Here is a 24,901-nt window from a genome sequence, read left to right as displayed (position 1 = left end):
ATGGGCGTAGCCATCTTGTTTGCGTGACGTATTTCCGTTTCCGGGTGCTTTTTGCATGCTCACGTCGTATGCGGCGCGTGATTACGTGTTCATGGCCATTTTTGCGTGCTCGCGGGGAAAATATTGCGCAAACTTACCCACGCAGTCCTCTACGGGCACGGCCATCTTGTTTTTCATTCACTGCTATGGTTTTGGGCATGCTACCTTTCTATCCATCTCACATCTTCGTAATCCTATGTTTTTCTGAACTTTTTTTGTCTTTTTTGCTTATTATGCCTCTCTTCAATTTCCTACATCTATATTTTGTGTTTTTTTTAAACTTTTTGTTACTTTATTACCTACTTTATTTCTTTCGCTCTCTCTCTTATTTTTTTCACACCTATTCTTCTTTCCTTCTTCTTGTGCCCAGGACCATGGCTAAGGGAGGCGACAAGGGCAAAGGGAAGGGCCCAGCACCACGTACCCGGCTCCCTTGCAAGCGTTTGAGGGGCGAGGAAGTCCAGGCCAGGGAGATCTTCTCCGCGGTGGAGGTGGCCGTCTTGATGGTGTTTGTACAAGTCCACCTCCCTAAAACCGTGGCAGCAGGTGGGCAGATTGCTTCCGGTTACGGCCTCCCGGAGCTTCGCCAGCTGTGGGAGAAGGTGTGCCGGCGCATGTATAAGGAGTCTGGGGTCCGGCGCACCTACCAGCAAGTGACGCACCGGTGGAGTGACATCTTGGACCGGGAGCATGACATGCTCGACCTGCTCGGTGTGGAGATTACTGGCCTTGGTAAGTAGCTATTTAATAACTACTTTTTTTCCTTCTGCTCTGTTATATTGCTAATCTATTTTTTTCCTGAAGAGTACGAATGCTGCTGATTCAATTACAATGCAGGTAAATTAATGTTTAAATAGCTTCTGTCATTGCAGGTGTTCGCCTGGTTATTGGCGTTGCTACTATGCTTACTTGTTTGCAACTTTTTAGTCATTTGAGAGCATTACTGCGTAATGCTAGAGACAGTAGACTCAAGTCTAGTCCTTCTTTGTACTCCTGCTGCTGCCACTTTGAAGAGATAGTGGTGGATTGATACGTTGAGTATATTATTTATTACTAGTTATAGGACATTTGTTAGTGGTCTGCAATCATGATGACGGACTGTGTCTGCCACGCGACGTCTCGTGCTGCTGAGTGATGGCAGTCGTAGTAGAACCTTTTTGTTGTTGAATTACATAACTTTCCTATTAGATGGTCTGCGAATCCTGCAATACTGTACTACTATCCTCCTAAGTTGACCAGATCAGATGCAATTGATGTTAATTTGATTCCCCGTCATAATTTTAGATTGAGTACAAAGAAATCAAATATTTTCCAAAAAACAATCATCCATGTTGTGTTTCATTATTTCATGATCACCAGGACCTCCCAGGGGCAAGGCGGCGGCGGCGACAGAGACTCGGGTGGCAGAAGGTGGAGAGGCTCAGTCTCTTGCAGGCTCTTCTGCTGGCCCCAGTAAGTTGTACTATTGTTATATTAATACTTATACTTCCCTAACTTTTACAGCTCCTATTCATTACAAACTGGTTCCTAATAATTCTATGTTTTACAAAATAGTCTTTGATCTTCTTCTAATGTAGACTACTTTCTACATTCTTATCCTGCCTCTACCATCACTCTCTGTGCTACTACTATTTACAATTATGAGTCGGTCTGTGTAGGTAGCTAAGCTTGCCCATTAGGCAAACGGTGTGAAACAAACCTCTGGTACAGCAATAGCTCTAGGCACTGAGTGCAGTCCTCTGGGTTGCCCTTGCTGTCTAGTCCAGTCTTCTTAATGTAAGTGCTTTGACAATTTCCAACAACAAAATGTCATTGTTTACACCAAGTAAAAGTTGGCCGTTGCCTTTTTGATTTGAGAGGAGCACATCCCATACCGCTAGTGTTTCAGGGACTATTCTGTACACAAAGAAGTATGAACAAGATAAATAGGACATTGTTGATGATAGGTGCAGTTCGACTTTTGACATACCTCAGTCCGAACAGAATTTGAACCCCCATTCCCCTGACCGACTATCTAGAATGTCTGACCAATGATTTTACGACCCAGAAGAACAGAAGAAGACTACCTCCGAGTCCCAGCCTATCTGGTTCACTGAAACATGATTGCCAAGTGCAGTAGTTCAAACCTTTCCGCTCACTCACTCGTGAACAAAAACCACACAGTGTTTGTTAGTTTTAAAGTTTTATTTTCAATCAAGAAATGAAAACATTATTTCTTTATTTTTAATAGCGTAGTATTCTGATGGATGAAGATGACGTTAAAGTTTAAACAACATTCCCATGAATGAAATTAGAATGACTCAAACTTAATAATAGTTAACAGACACAGGACATTATTAGAATAACTGTGCGTGAGCCCCCACCTTCTTTAAAGTACTTAAAGTACTACTGGTGATGACTCAGTAGTAGATGTGAATCGTCTGGCAGAAGGGCAATGGAATCTTCTTTCTGTAATGAGAAAAATGGTGCACGTAAAGCAAGCATTCATCAGTTGTCATAAGAAGAAGTGTAGCATTTAATGGAATAAGCATATAAAAGGATAACACCCTCCCCAAAACCGTTACTTTTTTTTCAATCCCAGTAATAAAAAATGTGTTATGTAACATTTTCTTCCATTACGAGACAAAATAGGGGGTTGTGTATGGCATCTGAAAATATGACATGTTTTTCCTAGACGTCACAACATCTGATGCGGCACAGATGACCACCAGTGCCGGGGACAGCAGTGCGGAGGGGTCCACTCTGGATGCGGCGGCGCCAACAGGAGGAGCTGGTGGGGAAGAATCAGCGGCGGTGGATGGTGGTAAGTTATTATACTCCTTACTTATTAAAAAAAATGTCAGTAGTCTCGTAAAGGAGTGTATGATGTACTGTACAGTAGTACACAGTACACTAGTATAAGTACACTGTACTGTCAAAAACATTTACTAATTTAGAACTACTTATTGGGCTATCACGGAGAAGACAGTTAACCTTGACTTGTAATAGCATTAGCGGCGGTACTTCTCTGGTAACCAATGGCCCCTCTATTTCACTTCAAATCAGCTGGCAAATTTTTATTGTGAAGCCAAGTCATATCAGATGTAGTTTAGGGATGTGAAGAACGAAAAGTTAAAGAAGGGTGAAACGAAGGACGAGCGAGTCTTAATATTTATTTATGACTGTAAAGAATGGTTTTGTTGAATGCAATTCAACATAAGAAAGAAAACGGCGGTTTCCAAAATATAATTAAAAGGGTGTTAGTTGGTTGTTGACAAAAAGACATTTTGGTACATTTGAGACATTTAGAAGAATCATAGACGTACTTTGGAAGCCTGGATGTTATCTTCTTTATCCTCCTCATCGATAGCAGAGGTGTATGATGTAGTAGAGCAGACGCTGAGTGGATGAAGTATGGCCAGTGGCTGTGCCACCCCTATCGAAAAGTAAGACATTCCTATCCCCACCTGCATGTACTGCTTAAAGTACTGCGAGTCTGAATCATCATGGCCTGTGTCTGTATTTCTTGGGTGAAAGCTGAGTGAGCTGCCATTATGGCGGCTACCACAAGTTCACGTACCAGTAATTTCTTTTGCAAAACAAGGAGAAAAAAAGTAAAAAAAGGCCTTTTTTTAGTACTCTCTGACTATGTATGTAGTAGTGAGTCCACCTATGGTGCTGCTAGTGGAATTCCTGAAACTCACAGTGTCACAGGCTTACAAAGACGGCAGAAAGATACATGCCAAATTGTTATACTGTGTTTGCTACTTGCTGGTGTTACTGAGTGTCAACCTTCCGTTGAATTATTTTGACTTTATGTTAAAGACTATTGGCTACAGTATTTTTCTTTCTTTCTTCATAGATGCTACTCCCAAAAAGCTCACCCGTAAGGAGAAGGCTGTCCGGGCCAGGGCCCGTAAGCTGGAGGCAATTGTGTCGAGTATCGGCGGTTGTGGGCTCGGGAGCATGAGGAGACATCAACATCTACATCCTCCTCCACTGCCCCTGGGTCCACCAGCCAGAAGCCTCCAGCCAAACGGAGCCGTGGCCCGACATCTTCCCGCCGCCGCCGCACAGTAGCAACAACATCAGCGCCCCCCCCCCCCCAGATCCTGGATCGTTCATGTGCGCCGACTACGCAAAAGAGTGGACTACCTGGAGCGGTTGGCCGAAAAACATCAGCGCCAGCTCCGGGACCTCCGCATGAAGCAACAGCTTACAAAACTACGCCACCGGAGGAAGTGACTGTCCCTTGCCCCTTTTTTAAAGACTGTTGGGGGGTGGGAATTGGGTATTTGGGAAAGGGGACTTTTGGACTTTTGGACATTGGTTGGGGTTAGGTAGGGGGGTGAGTTGGGTTAATTTATTTCATTTTTTGACTACCTCAATATATTTCTTAATAATTATTTTTCATACCAAAATATAGTATACGCTTTAATATTATTTTGTGTGGGGGTGGGTGGTGGTTACTGGACGTTTGGTTTCTTCCAACTTACCAGCATGAATGAAACATCTAGTCCTGAAATGTACCCAAGTGCCAGTAACCGAGTTAGTGAATTCAGTAGCCCTACTTGTACTTTACTAGTAGTACTGGCAATCTCTCCTCTCCTCCCAGTCCTAGCCCATTATTCTACCTCTCCAAAATGCTTATCTTACCTGTGATTCGTGTTTGAGAATCGGGGTAGCCCCAGGGCTGGCTGCATTGCAAATGGTGATTAAGGTTGGTTGTTGACTAGAATCCTCGACGGATGCAATATCATTGTTGTGCTGGTAGCAGTAGTGGTACACACTTGCAGTATCACCATATGAAAAAAAGAGTAAATTAAACATTGAGTGGCCTGAGCGTAGCATTAGAAACAGTACAATAGATAGTACGGTACAGAACAGTGCCCTAATTTGTAGCCTAAGCAGTGCCAACGTAAGGTAAGCATTAAGCATTAGATTGTTCACGTTGTGTAGGAGGAGGATGTTCTTATTATCAATCCACGATGGCGCACATGAACTTCTGGTTGCTTTGCCCTTATCCTCCCCAGCAAGTGTGTGGAATTTATTGTGGTTGTAAGTCACACCTCAATGAAATACCACACAGCCCGGGGGAAGAGGGTTAGGGTTTGAAAATTGGATGGGAATGGGGGTTTTTGGGAAAGTTTGGTAGAGAGGAAAAAAACCAAAGCATGGACAGTCAAACAACAAATGAAGAGAAACAAATCTTTGGATTTGAAGATATTAATAAACCTTTAAAGGGACATAAAGGAAGTTGTTTACTAAAAGGATGATTAGCTTACTGAAAAGTAGTACTACTACTTACTGAAACTTACTAGTAACTACGAAGGAACAAGTTGGCAGTACAGGGCTGCAGCCACCATTACGCAATTTCACTTGCCTCTCTGCCCTCAGAGAATAAACACTTAGAGCATTAAATTAGTATTAAACATAGCAAAGACGTATCAAATAGCTGGAGGGATACATTTGAAGCATAGATCAAACAAACGCACAGAGTCACACTCGTAGAAGTAAGTTCAAGTTCACAAGAATATCATTTAAAAGATAAGGAGAATTTTGGATACTGTTACTGTTTTTTGTAGTTGTCCCGTTGAATTTGTGAAGTTGATGCATCCAGCCATTCCTCCTATTCGCGGTACTCCTTCATTCCATCGGATGCTCTGTCAATCAATCTTGGTGACCAGACACACTGACTGTCCACTGCCTGCCTGATGCGGATTTGCGGATCGCTAATTGTAAGCCTGAGTAGTACATCGATGGCACAGGGTAAAAGCCTGCCTGTAATTGATGATGGAAAAACACAACAGTAAGTGTTAAAGACGCCTCGGAGAAAAAAATATATAAGGCACGCTGTGTAGTGCAAAAATTATACTGTTACTTTCAGAGATGACAATCCCCAAAATCTAGAACACGCCACATTACCCTCCCAAAAACGTGCAGAATACTGCTGCTACCTCGCAGAGGCCTAATTTCAAATCATGCCAAAACGCACTCAGAAAGTATGGCCAAAACCCCCCTTTTCCACCATGGATTTTCTTCAAACCACTTGCAATCAAAATTAGACATTCCAACAAGTGTTCCAAGACCCCACCCAGTCGTAAAAATCTAGAACCCCGCCCAAACACATGCAATACAATACTGCTAACCCTAACAAGCCCTAAGTTAAGAATATTGGCAAACGCTTTCTTTAACTAGGCCAAATCCCCCCTTTCCCACCATGGATTTTCTTCAAACCACTTGCAACCAAAATTACACATTCCCACGAGTGCTCTAAGACCCTAGAACACTCTCAAACACATGCAATACTGCTGCCAGTGCTAACCCTAACGAGCCCTAAGTTAAAAAAAAGTGCCAAAACGCTTTTCAGCATGGATTTTCTCCAAACCACTTTTATCCGGTATTAGACCTAACCAGCAATGCCCCAAGACCCGCCAACCCACCCGCAAAAAAAGGAAAACACCCCCAAACAGGCAAAAAGCAAAAATGGAAAATCTCATACTTAGAATCGGTCTTCTTTCAATTTTGTCCAAACGCGTTGTGCAGCTAGGCCATAACTCCCGTTTTCCACCATGGATTTCCTGAAAAACAAATGCAATCAAAATTAGACTGTGCCAGCAGTGCTCCCAGACCCCAAACCTCACCCCCAAACACCAGGAACCCCCCCAAACAGCACCCCAAAGACAAGCAAGTGAGCAAAAACGCAAAAACTTTTTCAACTCCGATTTTCTCCAAAACACTTTTATCCGGTATTAGACCTTCACAGCAATGTCCCCAGACCCGTCAACCCAGGCGGAAACAAGTAGAAGACCCCCAAACAGGCAAAAAGCAAATATACAAAAATGGGGAAATTTCCAAAATCACTCTGCGTGCGCTCTGCAGCTAGGCCCTAACTCCCCTTTGCCACTATGGATTTTATTCAAACCTCTTGCAATCAAAAGTATCCATACCCAGCGTTGCTCCAAGGCCCCAAAACCCACCCCCAAACACCAGGAACCCCCCCAAATAGGCCCGAAAACATGAAAGTGAGCGAAAACGCTAAAAAGTGAAAAACTTTTTCACCATGTATTTTATCCAAAACACTTTTATCCGGTATTAGACCTTCCCAGCAATGCCCCCAGACCTGTCAACCCAGGCGGAAACAAGTAGACGAACTCTAAACAGGCAAAAAGCAAAACCGGAAAAGCTTACACTTAGAAATATTTAGGCCTCATTCCAAAATCACTCCAAGCGAGCTGTGCAGCTAGGCCATAACTCCCGTTCTCCATGGATTTCCTGAAAAACAAATGCAATAAAAATTAGACTGTGCCAGAAGTGCTCCCAGACCCCAAAACCCACCCCCAAACACCAGGAACCCCCCAAACAGCACCCCAAAGACAATCAAGTGAGCAAAAACGCAAAACAATTTTCAACTCCGATTTTCTCCAAAACACTTTTATCCGGTATTAGACCTTCCCAGCAATGCCCCCAGACCCGTCAACACAGGCAGAAACAAGTAGAAGACTCCCAAACAGGCAAAAAGCTAATATACAAAAATGAGGACTTAGACATTTTCAGGCAAATTTCCAAAATCCCTCCGCGCACGCTCTGCAGCTAAGCCCTAACTCCCCTTTGCCACCATGGATTTGCTTCAAACCTCTTGCAATCAAAAGTATCCATACCCAGCGTTGCTCAAAGACCCCAAAACCCACTCCCAAACACCAGGAACCCCCCAAACAGGCCCCCAAAAACATGAAAGTGAGCGAAAACGCTAAAAAGTGAAAAACATTTTCACCATGTAATTTATCCAAAACACTTTTATCCGGTATTAGACCTTCCCAGCAATGCCCCCAGACCCGTCAACCCAGGCGAAACAAGTAGAAGACCCCCAAACAGCCAAAAAGCAAAACCTTAAAAAGTGAGACTTAGCAAATTTCGGGTCAACCTGGAATTCAGTCCAAATGCGCTGTGCAGCTAGGCCCTAACTCCCCTTTTCCACCATGGATGTCCTGAAAAACAAATGCAATCAACATTAGACTGTGCCAGTAGTGCTCCCAGACCCCCCGACCCAGCACTGCAAATCTAGAACACCCCCAAATAAACCCAAAAACCTGCAATACTGGTATATTGAAAACATGGCAAATTGCACTGTTCACAAAAAACAAACAGCAATTGGTTTCAACAGAGACAGACAGCCATTGCTGTCCACTGCATTCCATCTTCACATTATTCATTACCTGTTCTACTTTATGTCCGCATCTTCTTTGGAAAGTGAGGGCCCACAGGGCAGCCTCTCCTGTAAATTTCAGAAGTAGGTCTGTCAACAATCAGCAAGCATGTAGTCAGTCAGTTATTTCAGTCCCACTTGAGGGGACTCGTCTACGAAGACAAAGTTTGTTTTTTTCTCCATAATCCATCCATCTGCCTTGAGGGAAATGGATAGGGGGAGTCTGGAGGAGAATAGAGGAGCATGTTTGAGTTGTGAACTTGTCAACATCTGAATGCAGACTGCGGCACCTTCAAATCAATAAGGAAAATAAGATGAAGACAGTGCTGATGATGGACCTTTTGTGATTAGGTGATTAGAGATTTGTTGTGGTAAAAGTAGCAAAACAAAGAAAGACACACAGGAATAAAAGTGAATAAGTACGGAAAAAAAGGAAGTAATTTTCAGTCCTCGGTGTCAGGGAAGCAGAGCTCGTCCTCCAAGTCTATGAATTGAGACGGGAGTAGGTCTGGTGACCGAGAAGAACTTCCGTCGTCGTCACCTAAGTCGGTGTCCTCTTCTTCCTGCGTGCATTCACGTATTTTGTAATCGGGTGGTATGAAGTGCTGATTCATCTTGATTATTGTTAACCTCTCCACATTTTTGGGCAAAAAGCGGGTCCTTTTTGAAGTAACAATGGCACCAGCAGCACTGAAAACACGTTCAGAAGACACGCTTGCGAGTGGGCAAGACAAATAATTTAGAGCCAGGTTGGTGATCAGTCGCCATTTTGAGCTTTTCGTATACCAATATCCCAATGGGTTCTCATTATGACAGACCTCTGTTGGGTCATCCAGATAGGCCTGCACCACTGACTCAAGGTTCTCCAGGGTTGATCCACTTTGCGTACCATCTGCGACCTTTTCATCAGTGGACCGAGCAAACCCTTGCTGAGTTAGCCAATCCCCTTCCAACAATATTTGTTTGCGGCCTGGTGCAGGTGAGGATGATGATATGGTTGCTGGTGTTGTTAACATCTGTGAGGGAAAGTGACTCCCTTCGGCCACGGATTGAGAAGTGGAACTTGACGCCGGATGGCCTGCTGATTCAGTTGTACTTGTGCTGCCTCCTTGAAGGTTCTGCCGGTCTTTTTCAAACCGAGTGGCTGACACAGCTAGCCAATGTTTGTACTTTGAAACATCTGCTTCCGAAAAAGGAATTAAAGTATTGGTGGGCAGTGCCTTTTTGTAACGTGGATCAAGAATAGTGGCACAAATGTAATGTTGTTCAGTATGTATCTTTTTAAGCCTTTCATTGTCAAGTAGGCGCCATAATAACTTCTCCGCCAAACCATATGCTTCTCATGCGCAACAATGGGATAGCTTTGCTCAAAGAACAGTCCTCCCTGCTGACTTCACGGGTGAAGAGCTCAAAAGGACGAAGCATGTCTGTCAGGCATGCAATTAGCTTCCATTCCTCCAACTCTAGCATCAAGTCTTTGCGAGTAGAACCCAGTTTAAAGACAAACTCATGTATTAGCTCCCACTGCTCAGACAGATGCTCGAGCATGTAAAAGGTTGAGTTCCAACGTGTTGCCACCTCCTGGATTAGTCCTTTGACTGGCAGTTTATGTTCATATTGAAGGCTCCTCAGCTGCTTCCGGGCCTTAAAAGACAATGGTTGAAATGTGTGTGCAGATTTTTCGGCAGATGGTCAGTACTTTGACGACTGGCTCTTCTGTTTTCAAGAAGGCTTGCACCACGATGTTAATACTGTGCGCCAAACACGGCACTCTGAAATAGCCACCGTTGTCCATGGCCTTAACTATATTACTGTCATTATCCGTGGAAACATAACCAACTGTGCGGTTTCTTGGATGCAGCCATTCATTGACCTTCCTGTTAAACTCCTCCAAAAGGTTAGGTGCAGTGTGAGATTTCTCCATGGCAAACATGCCTACTGTTGCATGTTTGCGAGTAGCTTGAAAAACTTCCTCCGTGTCAACATCTTTGTGTTTTAACTGTTTTTCGGCCCCTGCAAAAGAGACCCAGTGTGCAGTGATGCACATGTAATCAAAGGCTTGGTGACTGGTCCACATGGCTGTTGTCATGTGGATAGTGTGAACAGCACTCTTCAGAATAGCTGCGCCAATCTTGATGTAGTGCTGGAACAGCAACCCTTTCAAAATAGGATCGGCTAGGAACCTTCCATTTAGGGCAGACTGTTGCCATCAATTCACGAAAACCCACCCCTTCCACGAAAGAGAAAGGGAGAAGGTCCAGCGCTAGCATTTTAGCCAGCTTTGCGTTATACAGACGCACCGTTGGGTGGTTGCGTTCAAATGGCGCATCCGACCAAAACATGCTGCTAATGGTGCGCTGGACCGTTTTACGTGATGATGATGATGATGATGATGATGATGATGCAGACTTTAAACCAGTTAAGCTCATTGATTTAGTTTTTTGCATTGGTGTCTGTCCCAGACTCTTAGTGTGCCTCATACATGTTGCAGGGGTAGAGGCTGTGGGCGCTACCACTGCAGTGCTGCTGCCAGGGGTACTGGGTGTACTAGAAAAAATGTCTGTCGCTTCTTCACTTCCCCCCTGCACGATCAGCCTCTCGTCATCATCATCATATGCAATTTCAAGGGATACATTTGGATTTGTTTTTGTTTTGGCTTCCTCGATGTCACTTAGGTGCTACAACCACTGGATAGGGTAGTGTTGTTTGAGATGACCTCTCTGGCCTCCGGTACCATAGTTGGTACCAAGCTTACCACGACTAACTGATACTTTACAAATCGAACAAACAACCATGTTTTCTGCCTTTTTGCTAACAGTAAAGAAGTCCCAAACTGGGGACTGGAGTTGTCTGGTGGAGGCGCTACTTTGACTTTCAATGCCAGATGAAGTGGAGGATGGGCGTGGCTGAATTTGTTTCTGATGTTCACTTACAGCCCCACTACTTGAGGTAATGGAAGTCAAGCTGGAGGAAGGTCCCTGCCGACCCTTCTGACTAGAAAATATGGCAGCTGGAGGTCGTGTTGGTGTTGTAGTTGACTGCGTTGGTGGTGGTACCAGTGCCACGCCGACCACATCCCGCTCAGCAGCCATACGGGCTAGGGTTAAAATGTTTGTCTGCTGCATGCCCGCTGTGGCTGGAGTGACGTCTGTGATGACTGGGTCATCGTCAGACTCTTCATCAGCAGCAAAAGGCACCACTTATTGTTCATCGTCAGCAACCATAAGTCAAAGCCTTGCGGGAACCTTCCTTTTAGGCTTAGCTACCTTTGTTGGCTCATGGCATGCCTCACTGTCAGACTGCATTGGTGGGTTCCAATCAAGATCAAGGACATCAGAATGAAGGGGGCTTGAAGAAGAACTTGTAGTAGTAGCAGCCCTCCTTAACCTTTTTCTTGCTGGGAATCTAGAAGACAATGGATCATCCTCAGGAGGAGTGGCTTCCTCGGATGATTCTTCCACTTGAATATCAATTTCCTGTTGTGCCCCTACTTCTGGAGGAACACGCGCTGTAGGCAGTTGTGCCGCTCCATGAACCTCTAGTGGCACCTCTCTATGCACCTCTACTTGTGCCTCTCCTTGTGCATGTACTTGCGCCTCTCCTTGCCCATGTACTTGCGCCTCTCCTTGCCCATGTACTTGCGCCTCTCTTTGCCCATGTACTTGCGCCTCTCCTTGCCCATGTACTTGTGCCTCTCCTTGCCCATGTACTTGCGCCTCTCCTTGCCCATGTTCTTGCGCTTGTACTAGTTGCACTTGTGGTTGTCATTGCGGCTGTGATTGTTGAACACTTGCCAGCTGAGTTACACCCGGCGTTGATTGGATGGTACTTTCTTGTGATGAGCCAACATCACTGGTTGATGGTGATTGAACAACCAAAGTGGCTGCCGCAGCAGCACTCATGGTCTTGGACCTAACTTGGCGTGGTGGCACTGACCCCAATGAGACGGAGGTGCTGCTTCCAGCTTGGTCCCCGGCGGACATTGCCGCTGCTGCAGGCGTAGTTTTTTTTCCCCAAAAAGGTGTCGGTGGGCACACCGGTCTCCTTGGTAGGTGGTGCCACTTGCTTCTTCTGCTCCTTCTTACTGGCAGTGGCACTGGCAACTTTCTTCGTTGAGGCACTACGGCCACCTTTCTTTGGGCCCATCTTCTTCAGATGTCAGAACAGCAGGCCGCAGTTGCATGAGTTGCAGAGTTTTCTTGTCTATGGCCACACGTGATGTCGCGTGACCTTGGGCTGCACACACCGCTGCAGGACTTCTTCCTGGCACTGGTGGTTCTCTTGTGCACCTAAAAGCAATGGAAGACAGAGGAACATCCGTTATACACCCCAAAAAGCTGAAAAACACATAAAAATCACCACAATCCCATGCCATCCATGCCCTTAATGATGTTTAAATTCAAGACACCCCACAGAAAGACTAGGCCCATGCACCATTGAGTACCCCTGGGCATAATGGATGAAAGCTAGGCAAAATGGGTGCAGGCCTGAGAAAATTGCCTGCCTTCAAAATTACCCCTTGCCCCTAGCACATGGCCAGGCCCTGCCTGTACCAGCACTAAAAATTGGCCCCCACCCACATGCCCAGTCCCCAACAACACCCCAGAAATCGAAAAACAAATAAAAATCACCACAATCCCATGCCATCCATGCCCTCAATGATGTTTAAATTCAAGACACCCCACAGAAAGACTAGGCCCATGCACCACTGAGTACCCCTGGGCATAATGGATGAAAGCTAGGCAAAATGGGTGCAGGCCTGAGAACTCTGCCTGCCTTCAAAATGGCCCCTAGCCCCCCAGCACATGGCCAGGCCCTGCCTGTCCCAGCACTCAAAATGGCCCCCACCCACATCCCCAATCCCCAACAACACCCCTAAAAATCGAAAAACACATAAAAATCACCAAAATCCCATGCCATCCATGCCCTCAATGATGTTTAAATTCAAGACACCCCACAGAAAGACTAGGCCCATGCACCACTCACTACCCCTGGGCATAATGGATGAAAGCTAGGTAAAATGGGTGCAGCCCTGAAAACACTGCCTGCCTACAAAATGGCCCCTTGCCCCCCAGCACATGGCCAGGCCCTGCCTGTACCAGCACTCAAAATGGCCCCAAACCACATGCCCAGTCCCCAACAGCACCTCCAAAAATCGAAAAACACATAAAAATCACCACAATCCTATGCCATTCATGCCCTCAATGATGTTTAAATTCAAGACACCCCACAGAAAGACTAGGCCCATGCACCACTGAGTACCCCTGGGCATAATGGATGAAAGCTAGGCAAAATGGGTGCAGGACTGAGAACACTGCCTGCCTTCAAAATGGCCCCATGCCCCCCAGCACATGGCCATGCCCTGCCTGTACCAGCACTCAATATGGTCCCCACCCACATGCCCAGTCCCCAACAACACCTCCAAAAATCGAAAAACACATACAAATCACCACAATCCCTTGCCATCCATGCCCTCAATGATGTTTAAATTTAAGACACCCCACAGAAAGACTAGGCCCATGTACCACTCACTACCCCTGGGCATAATGGATGGAAGCTAGGCAAAATGGGTGCAAGCCTGAGAACACTGCCTGCCTTCAAAATGGCCCCTTGCCCCCCAGCACATGGCCAAGCCCTGCCTGTACCAGCACTCAAAATGACCCCCAACCACATGCCCAGTCCCCAACAACACCCCCAAAAATCGAAAAACACATAAAAATCTCCACAATCCCATGCATCCATGCCCTCAATGATGTTTAAATTCAAGACACCCCACAGAAAGACTAGGCCCATGCACCACTCACTACCCCATGGCATAATGGATGAAATCTAGGCAAAATGGGTGCAGGCCTGAGAACACTACCTGCCTTTAAAATATTCCCTTGCCCCCAGCACATGGCCAGGCCCTGCCTGGACCAGCACTCAAAATGGCCCCCACCCACATGCCCAGTCCCCAACAACACCCCCAAAAATCGAAAAACACATAAAAATCACCACAATCCCATGCCATCCATGCCCTCAATGATGTTTAAATTCAAGACACCCCACAGAAAGACTAGGTCCATGCACCACTCACTACCCCTGGGCATAATGGATGAAAGCTAGGCAAAATGGGTGCAGGCCTGAGAACACTGCCTGCCTTCAAAATGGCCCCTTGCCCCCCACCACATGGCCAGGCCCTGCCTGTACCAGCACTCAAAATGGCCCCCACCGACATGCCCAGTCCCCAACAACACCCCAAAAAATTGAAAAACACATAAAAATCACCACAATCCCATGCCATCCATGCCCTCAATAATGTTTAAATTCAAGACACCCCACAGAAAGACTAGGCCCATGCACCACTCACTACCCCTGGGCATAATGGATGAAAGCTAGGCAAAATGGGTGCAGGCCTGAGAACACTGCCTGCCTTCAAAATGGCCCCTTGCCCCCAGCACATGGCCAAGCCCTGCCTGTACCAGCACTCAAAATGACCCCCACCCACATGCCCAGTCCTCAACAACACCCCCAAAAATCGAACAAACACATAAAAATCACCACAATTCCATGCCATCCATGCCCTCAATGATGTTTAAATTCAAGACACCCCACAGAAAGACTAGGCCCATGTACCACTCACTACCCCTGGGCATAATGGATGAAAGCTAGGCAAAATGGGTGCAAGCCTGAGAACACTGCCTGCCTTTAAAATATCCCCTTGCCGCCCAGCACATGGCCAGGCCCTGCCTGTACCAGCACTCAAAATGGCCCCCACCCACATGCCCAGTCCTCAACAACACCCCCAAAAATCGAAAAACACATAAAAATCACCACAATTCCATGCCATCCATGCCCTCAATGATGTTTAAATTCAAGACACCCCACAGAAAGACTAGGCCCATGCACCACTGAGTACCCCTGGGCATAATGGATGAAAGCTAGGCAAAATGGGTGCAGGACTGAGAACACTGCCTGCCTTCAAAATGGCCCCATGCCCCCCAGCACATGGCCATGCCCTGCCTGTACCAGCACTCAATATGGTCCCCACCCACATGCCCAGTCCCCAACAACACCTCCAAAAATCGAAAAACACATACAAATCACCACAATCCCTTGCCATCCATGCCCTCAATGATGTTTAAATTTAAGACACCCCACAGAAAGACTAGGCCCATGTACCACTCACTACCCCTGGGCATAATGGATGGAAGCTAGGCAAAATGGGTGCAAGCCTGAGAACACTGCCTGCCTTCAAAATGGCCCCTTGCCCCCCAGCACATGGCCAAGCCCTGCCTGTACCAGCACTCAAAATGACCCCCAACCACATGCCCAGTCCCCAACAACACCCCCAAAAATCGAAAAACACATAAAAATCTCCACAATCCCATGCATCCATGCCCTCAATGATGTTTAAATTCAAGACACCCCACAGAAAGACTAGGCCCATGCACCACTCACTACCCCATGGCATAATGGATGAAATCTAGGCAAAATGGGTGCAGGCCTGAGAACACTACCTGCCTTTAAAATATTCCCTTGCCCCCAGCACATGGCCAGGCCCTGCCTGGACCAGCACTCAAAATGGCCCCCACCCACATGCCCAGTCCCCAACAACACCCCCAAAAATCGAAAAACACATAAAAATCACCACAATCCCATGCCATCCATGCCCTCAATGATGTTTAAATTCAAGACACCCCACAGAAAGACTAGGTCCATGCACCACTCACTACCCCTGGGCATAATGGATGAAAGCTAGGCAAAATGGGTGCAGGCCTGAGAACACTGCCTGCCTTCAAAATGGCCCCTTGCCCCCCACCACATGGCCAGGCCCTGCCTGTACCAGCACTCAAAATGGCCCCCACCGACATGCCCAGTCCCCAACAACACCCCAAAAAATTGAAAAACACATAAAAATCACCACAATCCCATGCCATCCATGCCCTCAATAATGTTTAAATTCAAGACACCCCACAGAAAGACTAGGCCCATGCACCACTCACTACCCCTGGGCATAATGGATGAAAGCTAGGCAAAATGGGTGCAGGCCTGAGAACACTGCCTGCCTTCAAAATGGCCCCTTGCCCCCAGCACATGGCCAAGCCCTGCCTGTACCAGCACTCAAAATGACCCCCAACCACATGCCCAATCCCCAACAACACCCCCAAAAATCGAAAAACTCATAAAAATCTCCACAATCCCATGCATCCATGCCCTCAATGATGTTTAAATTCAAGACACCCCACAGAAAGACTAGGCCCATGCACCATTCACTACCCCAGGGCATAATCGATGAAAGCTAGGCAAAATGGGTGCAGGCCTGAGAACACTGCCTGCCTTCAAAATGGTCCCTTGCCCCCCAGCACATGGCCAGGCCCTGCCTGTACCAGCACTCAAAATGGCCCCCACCCACATGCCCAGTCCCCAACAACAACCCAAAAAATCAAAAAACACATAAAAATCTCCACAATCCCATGCATCCATGCCCTCAATGATGTTTAAATTCAAGACACCCCACAGAAAGACTAGGCCCATGCACCATTCACTACCCCAGGGCATAATGGATGAAAGCTAGGCAAAATGGGTGCAGGCCTGAGAACACTATCTGCCTTTAAAATATCCCCTTGCCCCCCAGCACATGGCCAGGCCCTGCCTCCACCAGCACTCAAAATGGCCCCCACCCACATGCCCAGTCCCCAACAACACCCCCAAAAATCGAAAAACACATAGAAATCACCACAATCCCATTCCATCCATGCCCTCAATGATGTTTAAATTCAAGACACCCCACAGAAAGACTAGGCCCATGCACCACTCACTACCCCTGGGCATAATGGATGAAATCTAGGCAAAATGGGTGCAGGCCTGAGAACACTACCTGCCTTTAAAATATCCCCTTGCCGCCCAGCACATGGCCAGGCCCTGCCTGTACCAGCACTCAAAATGGCCCCCACCCACATGCCCAGTCCTCAACAACACCCCCAAAAATCGAACAAACACATAAAAATCACCACAATTCCATGCCATCCATGCCCTCAATGATGTTTAAATTCAAGACACCCCACAGAAAGACTAGGCCCATGTACCACTCACTACCCCTGGGCATAATGGATGAAAGCTAGGCAAAATGGGTGCAAGCCTGAGAACACTGCCTGCCTTTAAAATATCCCCTTGCCGCCCAGCACATGGCCAGGCCCTGCCTGTACCAGCACTCAAAATGGCCCCCACCCACATGCCCAGTCCTCAACAACACCCCCAAAAATCGAAAAACACATAAAAATCACCACAATTCCATGCCATCCATGCCCTCAATGATGTTTAAATTCAAGACACCCCACAGAAAGACTAGGCCCATGCACCACTCACTACCCCTGGGCATAATGGATGGATGGAAGCTAGGCAAAATGGGTGCAAGCCTGAGAACACTGCCTGCCTTCAAAATGGCCCCTTGCCCCCCAGCACATGGCCAAGCCCTGCCTGTACCAGCACTCAAAATGACCCCCAACCACATGCCCAGTCCCCAACAACACCCCCAAAAATCGAAAAACACATAAAAATCTCCACAATCCCATGCATCCATGCCCTCAATGATGTTTAAATTCAAGACACCCCACAGAAAGACTAGGCCCATGCACCACTCACTACCCCTGGGCATAATGGATGAAATCTAGGCAAAATGGGTGCAGGCCTGAGAACACTACCTGCCTTTAAAATATCCCCTTGCCCCCAGCACATGGCCAGGCCCTGCCTGTACCAGCACTCAAAATGGCCCCCACCCACATGCCCAGTCCCCAACAACACCCCCAAAAATCGAAAAACACATAAAAATCACCAAAATCCCATGCCATCCATGCCCTCAATGATGTTTAAATTGAAGACACCCCACAGAAAGTCTAGGTCCATGCACCACTCACTACCCCTGGGCATAATGGATGAAAGCTAGGCAAAATGGGTGCAGGCCTGAGAACACTGCCTGCCTTCAAAATGGCCCCTTGCCCCCCACCACATGGCCAGGCCCTGCCTGTACCAGCACTCAAAATGGCCCCCACCGACATGCCCAGTCCACAACAACACCCCAAAAAATTGAAAAACACATAAAAATCACCACAATCCCATGCCATCCATGCCCTCAATAATGTTTAAATTCAAGACACCCCACAGAAAGACTAGGCCCATGCACCACTCACTACCCCTGGGCATAATGGATGAAAGCTAGGCAAAATGGGTGCAGGCCTGAGAACACTGCCTGCCTTCAAAATGGCCCCTTGCCCCCAGCACATGGCCAAGTCCTGCCTGTACCAGCACTCAAAATGGCCCCCACCCACATGCCCAGTCCCCAACAACACCCCAAAAAATCGAAAAACACATAAAAATCACCACAATCCCATGCCATCCATACCCTCAATAATGTTTAAATTCAAGACACCCCACAGAAAGACTAGGCCCATGCACCACTCACTACCCCTGGGCATAATGGATGAAATCTAGGCAAAATGGGTGCAGGCCTGAGAACACTATCTGCCTTTAAAATATCCCCTTGCCCCCCAGCACATGGCCAGGCCCTGCCTCCACCAGCACTCAAAATGGCCCCCACCCACATGCACAGTCCCCAACAACACCCCCAAAAATCGAAAAACACATAGAAATCACCACAATCCCATTCCATCCATGCCCTCAATGATGTTTAAATTCAAGACACCCCACAGAAAGACTAGGCCCATGCACCACTCACTACCCCTGGGCATAATGGATGAAATCTAGGCAAAATGGGTGCAGGCCTGAGAACACTACCTGCCTTTAAAATATCCCCTTGCCGCCCAGCACATGGCCAGGCCCTGCCTGTACCAGCACTCAAAATGGCCCCCACCCACATGCCCAGTCCTCAACAACACCCCCAAAAATCGAACAAACACATAAAAATCACCACAATTCCATGCCATCCATGCCCTCAATGATGTTTAAATTCAAGACACCCCACAGAAAGACTAGGCCCATGTACCACTCACTACCCCTGGGCATAATGGATGAAAGCTAGGCAAAATGGGTGCAAGCCTGAGAACACTGCCTGCCTTTAAAATATCCCCTTGCCGCCCAGCACATGGCCAGGCCCTGCCTGTACCAGCACTCAAAATGGCCCCCACCCACATGCCCAGTCCTCAACAACACCCCCAAAAATCGAAAAACACATAAAAATCACCACAATTCCATGCCATCCATGCCCTCAATGATGTTTAAATTCAAGACACCCCACAGAAAGACTAGGCCCATGCACCACTCACTACCCCTGGGCATAATGGATGGATGGAAGCTAGGCAAAATGGGTGCAAGCCTGAGAACACTGCCTGCCTTCAAAATGGCCCCTTGCCCCCCAGCACATGGCCAAGCCCTGCCTGTACCAGCACTCAAAATGACCCCCAACCACATGCCCAGTCCCCAACAACACCCCCAAAAATCGAAAAACACATAAAAATCTCCACAATCCCATGCATCCATGCCCTCAATGATGTTTAAATTCAAGACACCCCACAGAAAGACTAGGCCCATGCACCACTCACTACCCCTGGGCATAATGGATGAAATCTAGGCAAAATGGGTGCAGGCCTGAGAACACTACCTGCCTTTAAAATATCCCCTTGCCCCCAGCACATGGCCAGGCCCTGCCTGTACCAGCACTCAAAATGGCCCCCACCCACATGCCCAGTCCCCAACAACACCCCCAAAAATCGAAAAACACATAAAAATCACCAAAATCCCATGCCATCCATGCCCTCAATGATGTTTAAATTGAAGACACCCCACAGAAAGTCTAGGTCCATGCACCACTCACTACCCCTGGGCATAATGGATGAAAGCTAGGCAAAATGGGTGCAGGCCTGAGAACACTGCCTGCCTTCAAAATGGCCCCTTGCCCCCCACCACATGGCCAGGCCCTGCCTGTACCAGCACTCAAAATGGCCCCCACCGACATGCCCAGTCCCCAACAACACCCCAAAAAATTGAAAAACACATAAAAATCACCACAATCCCATGCCATCCATGCCCTCAATAATGTTTAAATTCAAGACACCCCACAGAAAGACTAGGCCCATGCACCACTCACTACCCCTGGGCATAATGGATGAAAGCTAGGCAAAATGGGTGCAGGCCTGAGAACACTGCCTGCCTTCAAAATGGCCCCTTGCCCCCAGCACATGGCCAAGTCCTGCCTGTACCAGCACTCAAAATGACCCCCAACCACATGCCCAGTCCCCAACAACACACCCAAAAATCGAAAAACACATAAAAATCTCCACAATCCCATGCATCCATGCCCTCAATGATGTTTAAATTCAAGACACCCCACAGAAAGACTAGGCCCATGCACCATTCACTACCCCAGGGCATAATGGATGAAAGCTAGGCAAAATGGGTGCAGGCCTGAGAACACTGCCTGCCTTCAAAATGGCCCGTTGCCCCCCAGCACATGGCCAGGCCCTGCCTGTACCAGCACTCAAAATGACCCCAACCACATGCCCAGTCCCCAACAACACCCCCAAAAATCAAAAAACTCATAAAAATCTACACAATCCCATGCATCCATGCCCTCAATGATGTTTAAATTCAAGACACCCCACAGAAAGACTAGGCCCATGCACCATTCACTACCCCAGGGCATAATCGATGAAAGCTAGGCAAAATGGGTGCAGGCCTGAGAACACTGCCTGCCTTCAAAATGGTCCCTTGCCCCCCAGCACATGGCCAGGCCCTGCCTGTACCAGCACTCAAAATGGCCCCCACCCACATGCCCAGTCCCCAACAACACCCCAAAAAATCGAAAAACACATAAAAATCACCACAATCCCATGCCATCCATACCCTCAATAATGTTTAAATTCAAGACACCCCACAGAAAGACTAGGCCCATGCACCACACACTACCTCTGGGCATAATGGATGAAATCTAGGCAAAATGGGTGCAGGCCTGAGAACACTATCTGCCTTTAAAATATCCCCTTGCCCCCCAGCACATGGCCAGGCCCTGCCTCTACCAGCACTCAAAATGGCCCCCACCCACATGCCCAGTCCCCAACAACACCCCCAAAAATCGAAAAACACATAGAAATCACCACAATCCCATTCCATCCATGCCCTCAATGATGTTTAAATTCAAGACACCCCACAGAAAGACTAGGCCCATGCACCACTCACTACCCCTGGGCATAATGGATGAAATCTAGGCAAAATGGGTGCAGGCCTGAGAACACTACCTGCCTTTAAAATATCCCCTTGCCGCCCAGCACATGGCCAGGCCCTGCCTGTACCAGCACTCAAAATGGCCCCCACCCACATGCCCAGTCCTCAACAACACCCCCAAAAATCGAAAAACACATAAAAATCACCACAATTCCATGCCATCCATGCCCTCAATGATGTTTAAATTCAAGACACCCCACAGAAAGACTAGGCCCATGTACCACTCACTACCCCTGGGCATAATGGATGAAAGCTAGGCAAAATGGGTGCAGGCCTGAGAACACTGCCTGCCTTCAAAATGGCCCCTTGCCCCCCACCACATGGCCAGGCCCTGCCTGTACCAGCACTCAAAATGGCCCCCACTGACATGCCCAGTCCCCAACAAAACCCCCAAAAATCGAAAAACACATAAAAATCACCACAATCCCATGCCATGCATGCCCTCAATGATGTTTAAATTCAAGACACCCCACAGAAAGACTAGGCCCATGCACCACTCACTACCCCTGGGCATAATGGATGACATCTAGGTAAAATGGGTGCAGGCCTGAGAACACTACCTGCCTTTAAAATATCCCCTTGCCCCCCAGCACATGGTCAGGCCCTGCCTGTACCAGCACTCAAAATGGCCCCCACCCACATGCCCAGTCCCCAACAACACCCCCAAAAAACGAAAAACACATCAAAATCACCACAATCCCATGCCATTCATGCCCTCAATGATGTTTAAATTCAAGACACCCCACAGAAAGACTAGGCCCATGCACCACTCACTACCCCTGGGCATAATGGATGAAAGCTAGGCAAAATGGGTGCAGGCCTGAGAACACTGCCTGCCTTCAAAATGGCCCCTTGCCCCCCACCACATGGCCAGGCCCTGCCTGTACCAGCACTCAAAATGGCCCCCACCGACATGCCCAGTCCCCAACAACACCCCAAAAAATCGAAAAACACATAAAAATCTCCACAATCCCATGCCATCCATGCCCTCAATAATGTTTAAATTCAAGACACCCCACAGAAAGAATAGGCCCATGCACCACTCACTACCCCTGGGCATAATGGATGAAAGCTAGGCAAAATGGGTGCAGGCCTGAGAACACTGCCTGCCTTCAAAATGGCCCCTTGCCCCCCAGCACATGGCCAAGCCCTGCCTGTACCAGCACTCAAAATGACCCTCAACCACATGCCCAGTCCCCAACAGCACCCCCAAAAATCGAAAAACACATAAAAATCTCCACAATCCCATGCATCCATGCCCTCAATGATGTTTAAATTCAAGACACCCCACAGAAAAACTAGGCCCATGCACCACTCACTACCCCAGGGCATAATGGATGACATCTAGGTAAAATGGGTGCAGGCCTGAGAACACTGCCTGCCTTTAAAATATCCCCTTGCCCCCCAGCACATGGTCAGGCCCTGCCTGTACCAGCACTCAAAATGGCCCCCACCCACATGCCCAGTCCCCAACAACAACCCAAAAAATCAAAAAACACATAAAAAATCTCCACAATCCCATGCATCCATGCCCTCAATGATGTTTAAATTCAAGACACCCCACAGAAAGACTAGGCCCATGCACCATTCACTACCCCAGGGCATAATGGATGAAAGCTAGGCAAAATGGGTACAGGCCTGAGAACACTGCCTGCCTTCAAAATGGTCCCTTGCCCCCCAGCACATGGCCAGGCCCTGCCTGTACCAGCACTCAAAATGGCCCCCACCCACATGCCCAGTCCCCAACAACACCCCAAAAAATCGAAAAACACATAAAAATCACCACAATCCCATGCCATCCATACCCTCAATAATGTTTAAATTCAAGACACCCCACAGAAAGACTAGGCCCATGCACCACACACTACCTCTGGGCATAATGGATGAAATCTAGGCAAAATGGGTGCAGGCCTGAGAACACTATCTGCCTTTAAAATATCCCCTTGCCCCCCAGCACATGGCCAGGCCCTGCCTCTACCAGCACTCAAAATGGCCCCCACCCACATGCCCAGTCCCCAACAACACCCCCAAAAATCGAAAAACACATAGAAATCACCACAATCCCATTCCATCCATGCCCTCAATGATGTTTAAATTCAAGACACCCCACAGAAAGACTAGGCCCATGCACCACTCACTACCCCTGGGCATAATGGATGAAATCTAGGCAAAATGGGTGCAGGCCTGAGAACACTACCTGCCTTTAAAATATCCCCTTGCCGCCCAGCACATGGCCAGGCCCTGCCTGTACCAGCACTCAAAATGGCCCCCACCCACATGCCCAGTCCTCAACAACACCCCCAAAAATCGAAAAACACATAAAAATCACCACAATTCCATGCCATCCATGCCCTCAATGATGTTTAAATTCAAGACACCCCACAGAAAGACTAGGCCCATGTACCACTCACTACCCCTGGGCATAATGGATGAAAGCTAGGCAAAATGGGTGCAGGCCTGAGAACACTGCCTGCCTTCAAAATGGCCCCTTGCCCCCCACCACATGGCCAGGCCCTGCCTGTACCAGCACTCAAAATGGCCCCCACTGACATGCCCAGTCCCCAACAACACCCCAAAAAATCGAAAAACACATAAAAATCACCACAATCCCATGCCATCCATGCCCTCAATGATGTTTAAATTCAAGACACCCCACAGAAAGACTAGGCCCATGCACCACTCACTACCCCTGGGCATAATGGATGACATCTAGGTAAAATGGGTGCAGGCCTGAGAACACTACCTGCCTTTAAAATATCCCCTTGCCCCCCAGCACATGGTCAGGCCCTGCCTGTACCAGCACTTAAAATGGCCCCCACCCACATGCCCAGTCCCCAACAACACCCCCAAAAAACGAAAAACACATCAAAATCACCACAATCCCATGCCATCCATGCCCTCAATGATGTTTAAATTCAAGACACCCCACAGAAAGACTAGGCCCATGCACCACTCACTACCCCTGGGCATAATGGATGAAAGCTAGGCAAAATGGGTGCAGGCCTGAGAACACTGCCTGCCTTCAAAATGGCCCCTTGCCCCCCACCACATGGCCAGGCCCTGCCTGTACCAGCACTCAAAATGGCCCCCACCGACATGCCCAGTCCCCAACAACACCCCAAAAAATCGAAAAACACATAAAAATCTCCACAATCCCATGCCATCCATGCCCTCAATAATGTTTAAATTCAAGACACCCCACAGAAAGAATAGGCCCATGCACCACTCACTACCCCTGGGCATAATGGATGAAAGCTAGGCAAAATGGGTGCAGGCCTGAGAACACTGCCTGCCTTCAAAATGGCCCCTTGCCCCCCAGCACATGGCCAAGCCCTGCCTGTACCAGCACTCAAAATGACCCTCAACCACATGCCCAGTCCCCAACAGCACCCCCAAAAATCGAAAAACACATACAAATCTCCACAATCCCATGCATCCATGCCCTCAATGATGTTTCAATTC

Source organism: Lissotriton helveticus, chromosome 5_1 (genome assembly GCF_964261635.1).
Source record: "Lissotriton helveticus chromosome 5_1, aLisHel1.1, whole genome shotgun sequence".
NCBI lineage: Eukaryota > Metazoa > Chordata > Amphibia > Caudata > Salamandridae > Lissotriton > Lissotriton helveticus.
The sequence above is the reverse complement of the archived record's forward strand: the minus strand, read 5'-3'. Positions refer to the sequence as shown.